Below are 8,739 nucleotides of genomic sequence, written 5' to 3'. Positions count from 1 at the left end.
TATTGGCAGGTGCTGTGAATCACTGTGTTGGAAGTGCTTCTGAGTCATGTACCAAAGGTACCTGAAGTACTATTCTCTCCTGTGGATACAGTCTCCTCTGCGGAAAGTAGGGGATCTGTCATTACTTGCCCACTTGACTGCAAATTGCAGTCCTGTATGGGCTAGAAGACGAACAAGGGAGGGCTCAGGATGTTATACCAATCCCCTAACCAACAAGTTCGAGGTGCTATCTCTCACTGAACTTAAAACTTGAGTCAGTTGGACTCATTTTGGCCAGTTTGGGAAAACTTGCTTTGTCCCATGTCAAACGAAGGCAAACGTAGAAGGATAGAGGTGTATTAATTGTCTGCAGTTCAAACGTATGGTGAATAACATACCCCTCAGGGAAATGGCAACAAGGGACAGGAAGGAACACCAGGTGCACTTCGTATGTATGTGTGGGGACCTCATTCAGTACATTGATTAGGCTATTTTGGCAGCCATTGAGAGAATGGGATGCAGACAGCTGCAGGTTATGGGATACATTGGAACAAATTTCGCCTGTCATCTACATCTACATTTATACTCCGCAAGCCACCCAACGGTGTGTGGCGGAGGGCACTTTACGTGCCACTGTCATTACCTTCCTTTTCTGTTCCAGTCGCGTATGGTTCGCGGGAAGAACGACTGTCTGAAAGCCTCCATGCGTGCTCGAATCTCTCTAATTTTACATTCGTGATCTCCTCGGGAGGTATAAGTAGGGGGAAGCAATATATTCGATACCTCATCCAGAAATGCACCCTCTCGAAACCTGGCGACCAAGCTACACCGCGATGCAGAGTGCCTCTCTTGCAGAGTCTGCCACTTCAGTTTGCCAAACATCTCCGTAACGCTATCATGGTTACCAAATAACCCTGTGATGAAACGCGCCGCTCTTCTTTGGATCTTCTCTATCTCCTCCGTCAACCCGATCTGGTACGGATCCTACACTGATGAGCAATACTCAAGTATAAGTCGAACGAGTGTTTTGTAAGCCACCTCCTTTGTTGATGGACTACATTTTCGAAGGACTCTCCCAATGAATCTCAACCTGGTACCCGCCTTACCAACAATTAGTTTTATATGATCATTCCACTTCAAATCGTTCTGCACGCATACTCCTATATATTTTACAGAAGTAACTGCTACCAGTGTTTGTTCCGCTATCATATAATCATACAATAAAGGATCCTTCTTTCTATGTATTCGCAATACATTACATTTGTCTATGTTAAGGGTCAGTTGCCACTCCCTGCACCAAGTGCCTATCTGCTGCAGATCTTCCTGCATTTCGCTGGGCTCTTTAGGTCATACTTGGATCATTGCAGCGACTGATAGTGAAGGCCGAGAAGATGAGACTTGTGCATGGAGTTTCAACAAAGCTCACAATTTACAGCATTGTCCCCAGAACTGGTAGCGACCCCCTGGTTCCGAGTTGACTGGGAGGACTAAATCAGGGACTTCGAAGGTTCTGTGACAAGTTAGGGTGTGATGTCCTGGACTTGTGCCATAGGATTCAGAACTGTAAGCTCTCCCTAAATGTATCAGGTATACACTACACATCAGAGACTGCTACCCAGGTAGCAGACTGTGTGTGGGGTTCACGAAGGGTGCTTTTAGATTAGGTGACTCTCCATCCAGTCTGGATAACAACAGCTGTAGGAGACCCAGCAGTATCAGATGGTTACAATTAAAGTGCTGCTGCTCACAAAGGTCCAGTGTGGCTGTGATTATCATATGGCAGTGAAATTTGGTAGATATGGTTTTGCATTAATGCGGAACTGATTTACATTTGAAAAAAGTAGTTCCAGGTTTGGTCACCAGGTGCCAGCCTTGCACTGTACAGCATCTTGTCATCATCTCCAGTGCTCATAGTATTATGCATTTCTCACTTCTTTGACCTTTTCAGCCCATGCTGAACAAATGGTGTAAGCGATAGTTAATATAAAAACAATATTATGCATTTCTCACTTCTTTGACCTTTTCAGCCCATGCCTGTTCCTAATCCATTACACATGGAAACATTTCTGTACATCTTTCTTGCATTCACAACAGCATATTTGCACCGGGTGACCAAAATTGGAACCAATTTTGTTCCAGTATAAATTGATTCTGCGTTAACACATTAGAATATCTTTCAAGTTTGCTTGCCATATAATAATTACAGCCCACAGTGGTACTCTGTGACTAGCTGCACTTTAACTGTAACTATCTGATACAAGTGTAAGATCTAAAAGAATGCCCCCCCCCCCCCCCCCCCTCCGACAAGAGAATTAAAAAGTTCACTGCCGAAGCATTTGCAGCGAAGTGTCAAGCTGTCACAGTATTAGGTACAAAAAGCTGGTTGAAACCAGAATTTGATAGCAATGAGACTTTTGGGGAAAAATTAAGTGTGTATCAAAAGGATAGGCTAATTGAAAAATGTGGTGTATTTGTTGCAGTAGACAAACCCAAATACACCGAAACAGAAATTGAAGGTGCATGAGAGATTGTTTGGGCTAGTCATTATCAGTGGTGGGCATAAAAAGGTGAATGGATCATTCTATCGACCACCAGACTCATCCTTTGATGTAACCGAAAACTTTAGAGAAAACCTCAGTTTGCTTGTACACAAGTTCCCCAATTCTACTGTAACCGTCACTGGAGACTTTATTCATTCATCAGTCAGTTGGCGAATTTATAGTTTTGTTCGTGGTGGGTGTGACAAGACATCCTGTGAAACATTACTAAATGCCTTCTCTGAAAACTATCTAGTACGGATAGTTCAGAACCCCACTCATAATGGGAATATGTTAGACCTGATGGCAACAAACAGAACTGATCTTGTTGAGGATGTCCAAATTGAAACTGGTATTAGTGACCATGATGCAGTTGTGGCAACTATGATTACCAAAGTACAAAGGACAACTACAAGAAGTACAGTAGAAAGATAACATATGTTCAGTAAACTAGATAAAAAATCAGTAGTATCATATCTCAATGAAGAACTTGAAGCTTTTAGTACAGGGCAGGAGCAGTAGAGGAACTTTGGCTTAGATTTAAAAGAATAGTTGACTTTGTGCTGTATAGATATGTCCCCAGCAGAAGAGTTCATATTGGGAAGGACCGTTCATGGTATATAGTCGCTGTGAAGAAACTACTAAAGAAACAGAGACTACCGCATAATAGGTGTAAGAGAAATCATAGGGCTGTAGATAGACAGATGCTGAATGAAACACATTTGGCTGTAAAAAAGAGAGCAGCGCTTGTAGCCTTCAGTGACTACCATTGCAGGATTTTGCTAAATTATCTTTCACAAAAAAACAAAAGAAATTCTGGTCCTATGTAAAGGTTGTCAGTGACACCAAAATTAGCGTCGTCACTCACGTATGAGACAGGAACTGAAATGTAGGCTAGCAAAGCAAAAGTTGATAAGCTTAACTCTGTTTTCAAATTTACCTTTACACAGGCAAACTCAGAAGAATTGTCTCAACTTAATTGTCATACCATTGATGTGATGAGTAAAGTAAGTGTTAGTTTCCGTGGTGTTGAGAAATGGCTGAAATAGTTTAAATTGAACAGAGCTTTGGGACCCAATGGAATACCTAGCAGAATCCATACTGAATTTGTGGCCAAGTTAGCTCCTGTTCTAACTATAATCTATTGTAGATCCCTTGAACATAAAACTGTGTGCAGTAGTTGAAAGGAAGCACAAGTCACACCTGTTTACAAAAAGGGTAGTAGAAGTGATACACAAAACTACCATCCAGTAGCCTTGACATCGATTTGTTGTAGATTTCTAAAGCATATTCAGAGCTCAAGCATAATGAGATATCTCTAACAGAATGAACTTCTCCATGCCAAAACCATCATGGATTCCAGAAACAGTCATCATGCAAAACCCATCTTGCACTTTTTCCATTTGATATAATGAATGTTTTGGATCAAGGCAATCAGATTGATGCAGTATTTCTTGATTTTCTAAAAGCATTTGAATTAGTTTCACATTTACATTTATTGTCAAAAATATGATCATATAGGGTGCTAAGCAAAATTTGTGATTGGCCTGATAAATTTTTGTAGAGAGGATACAGTATGTTATCTCAGGTGGAGAGTCATTTACAGATGTAGAAATAACTCTGGGCGTGCCCCATGGAGGTGTGCTGGGACGCTTGCTGTTCATGTTTTAAATTAATGATCTTGCAGATAACATCAATAGCGACATTATAAATTTTGCAGTTGATGCAGATATCTCTAATGAAGTACTGTCCATAAGAAGCTACATAATGTTCAGTCAGAAGAAGCTACATAATGTTCAGTCAGGACTTGACACAATTTCAAAGAGATCCAAAGATTGGCAGCTTGGTGTAAATGTTCAGAAACATAAAACTGTGCATTTCACAAAACTAAAAATTGTGAAGAGGTTGAAAAAATCAGCCAACCAGTTGCAAAACAAAGGTTTATTAGCCATTGACCTAGGTTTAAATAGTTCTAAAAATATCTTCTTTAGAAGGAGTGGGCCTTGTTACATCACATGATGGTACATTAGATTAGCTGAAGCTGAGCAGCTCGTCATATATAAAATTTGACAAAAACAAAAATTATCCCAAGCCATGGCTTTAGATAGCATGCAGATTACATTTAGTGTACTTCAGAATGAATGCTCACTGATAAATGCCCACTGGTAGAGACTCCTGTCCAGATTAAATTATAACAGGAGTCACAGGATAAAATATTTACATAAGTTAAATGTACATCATGCCAGAGACAAAGGCCAACTTTCTTGTTTTTGTCAAACTTTATATTTGTCAAAAGCTACTTGGCTTCAGCTAATCTAATGTATCATCATGTGATTTAACAAGGCCCACTCCTTCTGAAGAAGATTTTTTAGAAATACCAAAACCCAGATCAAGGGCTAATAAACATTTGTTTTGCAACTGGTTGGCTGATTTTTTCAACATCTTCAGATTTACACCGTTGCTGATTCACAGCCATGTTTAGGACTTTCCAAAAATTGTGATATCCTATGACTATAATATCAATGAGTTACAGTTGGAAATGGCCACCTCCTGTGTATAACACTTTTGGGGATATGAAATGGAATGATCACATAGGCTGAGTTGTGGGTAAAGTAGGTAGTAGACATCTGTTCATTGGCAGAATACTGGGGACATTTAATCAGTCTACAGAACAGATTGCTTACAAAAAACTTGTGTCTCCCACTCTAGAATACTGCTCAAGTTTGTGTGACATGTACCAGATAGGACTAAAGGAATGTCTACAGAAAAGGACAGTAGGAAGGTCGAAGGTTTGCTAGATCGGTGGGAGAGTGTCACAGAGATGTTGAAGAAACTGAACTGGCATACACTTGAAGATAGACACAAGCTATTTTGAGGAAGCCTACTTACATAGTTTTAAGAACCAGCGTTAAATGATAAGGAAGATACTACAACCCACTGCATATCACCGATGTAGGGATCTTGAGGACAAGATTAGATTAATTACAGTGTGCACAGAGGCATTTAAGCAATCATTCTTCCAATACTCAACATGTGAATGGAATGGGAAGAAAACCTAATAACTGGTACAATGGGATATACCCTCTGCCATGCACTCCACAGTGGTTTGCAGAGTATGGATACAGATGTAAAATGCTTGGCTTTCAAATATTGAAGAGCCAGTGAGAAGACTGTATTTTCATAGTATACACGGTATGGAGAAATATATATGTACTGAAACTGGTTGAAGTAAACACGAGTTGAAGTTTATATGCTAAAGAAAAGTTTGATGCCAGAAGTAGTTACTAATTTTGAGCATGTATTTCCTTTAATGCTGGAGCAACTAATTTCAGATGCTGTTGCAAGTGAATGGTTTTTATCTCCAAGAAAATTATTAGAAAAAGACAAGCTTTTGGGCTTATTTTTACAGCACGTAGTGGTATTATCACAGACATGCATGTAGAAAGACTGCACCAAACAATATAATATCCTTATTTGTATGGCAAGAATGTGAAATGTCTGGAAAAAGCCACCATGTCCAAAAGCCAGATACAAATTATTGAGCAGGGTCATTCAGAAAAAGGGAAACAAGCAAACTGCAGGATATTCTCAAGGAGCACTTCTCAAGTGCAGAAGTGAATTGTGAGCACAAAGTTGAAGAAGGAAAAGCCTGGCTTGTATCATCTGCTTCTGAGATGAATGTCACTTTTTTGTTTTAAAAGTTTGATTGACTACAGCTTCAAATTGCTTTGTATTACATGCCAAGCAGGCATCCAGAAATGCACATGCTCAGGCATAGACTCCAGTGTCAGATGGAACATAAGTAAGCATATTCATTTTGTCTGTCTTCACAAAATAAGTCAGACTTCCAGTTCAGCTAATATCAACAACTTCCATGCTGTTAATTATGACAGTCAGGAAGATATGTCACACACATACAAAGAAGGAGAATTAGTGAAAGTGTGAAATAAAGTATATTAAGTGAACTCAGTAGAGAGAATATTGAGTTTTCAGATTTAAAGCAGGAGAAGGAGGAAAATGAAGCAAGAAAGTGCTGGCCTAATTGACACAATATTTTCTGCATGGCACAATGTGTCAAGCCTGAGAGCAACAATTATCTGTCGTTACTCCTGAGTAGAGGTCATAAAGGGATTGGTATCTGGATTACTGCATAAAAAATGGAACAACATGTAAACACTTTGAGAAACCATGAACAGCTGAGGCACAAGATATTACTGTGTTTCTCTTACAAGACAGTCAGTGGGTACTATATTTAATTCCATTGTGTTTGTATATTCTTCCAATGATATTATAGTGTAATGATTGGCTGTGAAGATCAGGCTGCCATCGTGTTGCACACTGTGTAAAAATCATTGAAATTTGTCAGTTTCACCAAAGCTCAGATTGCTTTGCGAGCCTGGAGGTGTAGGTACAAGTTAGGAGTTAGGCACAAATATTTTCTGATACAACTCCTAAGGTCTAGAATAATTATTGTGGATATATTCTTATCTGAAGGGTATTTAGTATTATTCGTCACAGGCCTTCCTTAACTGTGCTGTACTTTCCTGCTTTATGTTGCTGAAACCTCCATGCCAAATTGCAGTGATTTTTACGTTTTAGATACAGTTTTAAACAGTAGTTTCACAGAATGTTTGTTTATGTAGGTGAATATTGCAGAGCTTGTATTCAGAATACCATATTGTAAATGGAGGTTAGGTCCATTGATGATGTCATTAGAAATGGAGAAAAAGTTCAGGTAGCCAAGGGAATTACACATGTCTTTTTCAAAGAACCATCCCAGTATTCATCTTGCTTTACGTAAGGAACACACAGAATAGCCAGACAGGAATTCGAAACCTACTGCTCCAAAGTGAAAATATATTCTCCATTCGCAAGGTTCCCCCCCCCCCTCCCCCCCCCCCCTCCCCCCACATCATCTCCATGTCAGGTTTTTCATTCAACAGATTTGTGCATGAGTGCTGAGCTATTATCATCTTGCTACAATTTGGAAAGCATTTAAATGTGTCTTGGTGAGCAATTACAACTTGCTCCACACTTACACATATATTATTTGCAACATACTGTACATATTTGTCATATTTCACTTTAATTGGTTATGACCTGTGGGAAATTCATTGTAATACACTAACAATATTAACCGTCCAACTTGGATTTTCTGTTGTTTAACACCACTGTATTAGTTAGACAAGAGAGAACATACCTGAATGGAACTTGGTCTCCATTCTGAATGCCAGAACATGACTAGTTTTTTCCTGTTAACTGTACATGAAGTACCCAGAAATTTATAAAGACATGATACTCAGTTTTCCTTGGCAAAATTTGAATTTGGATAATGCCGTGGCGCTCCACAGCCATGCAAATACAACTGGCGGCTACCGCTGCAGAATAAGCCGCACCTGCAACACAGTTGCAGCGTGTCCCGCCAGTCGGCACTAGAGGTGTTTCCCGCCAAACATGAAAGCAGCTGCGGAATACACACACGCGCGACCCCTTTTTCCGATGAGGATGGTAGTACGATGACATCACCATCCGGCAATTGGGTATCGCCAACGGCCGCCAATCCTCACGACACCCGTCTAACTCCTCGGCATCTGTTGGAGAGCATCGAGAGAGCACTACCAAGGAACGTAAAATCAATTCAGTTATAAAAGTCAATTTTATTAAGGTTGTATATTCGTGTTTGATACTAAATTTTTGGGCGGGAGAAAAGCCTTTTTAGTTTCCAAAGAACGTTATCTGTCGTAAAATTAAGTGGTGTCCTGGCTACACCTAATAAAGCAAATTTTATTATCGTGTGGGTGTTGATCAGTGTATATAACAGATAATGTCAGCAATAAGTAGAAGTTAATTGAAATGTGCTAAGCAGGCAGCTGAAACTTGAAATACGAAAATCTTTTAACATTCTTATAAGTATATAGAAGCTAAACCATTATTCAGGAGGATAAAAAATGAACTTAAAAACTGGATTGTAAAGAAATGGCTTTGCAGGGCATTACAATAACTGTATTAATTTCTTTATAGAAGCTGGGAAATAATCTGTAATATTGAAGAGACTTACAGTATTTGATGGATGACAACCAGTAATGACAGTATTGCATGTTTCTGGATTACTGAGATATTCTGTTCATTGTGTAAAATGTGCAACCATGTGACAATATAATAACGAAAATTTGAAAATGACAACAATAACCAAAATGATGGATGATGTCTGGTACACACACAT

Source organism: Schistocerca americana, chromosome 1 (genome assembly GCF_021461395.2).
Source record: "Schistocerca americana isolate TAMUIC-IGC-003095 chromosome 1, iqSchAmer2.1, whole genome shotgun sequence".
In the NCBI taxonomy this organism is placed as follows: Eukaryota; Metazoa; Arthropoda; class Insecta; order Orthoptera; family Acrididae; genus Schistocerca; species Schistocerca americana.
The sequence above is the reverse complement of the archived record's forward strand: the minus strand, read 5'-3'. Positions refer to the sequence as shown.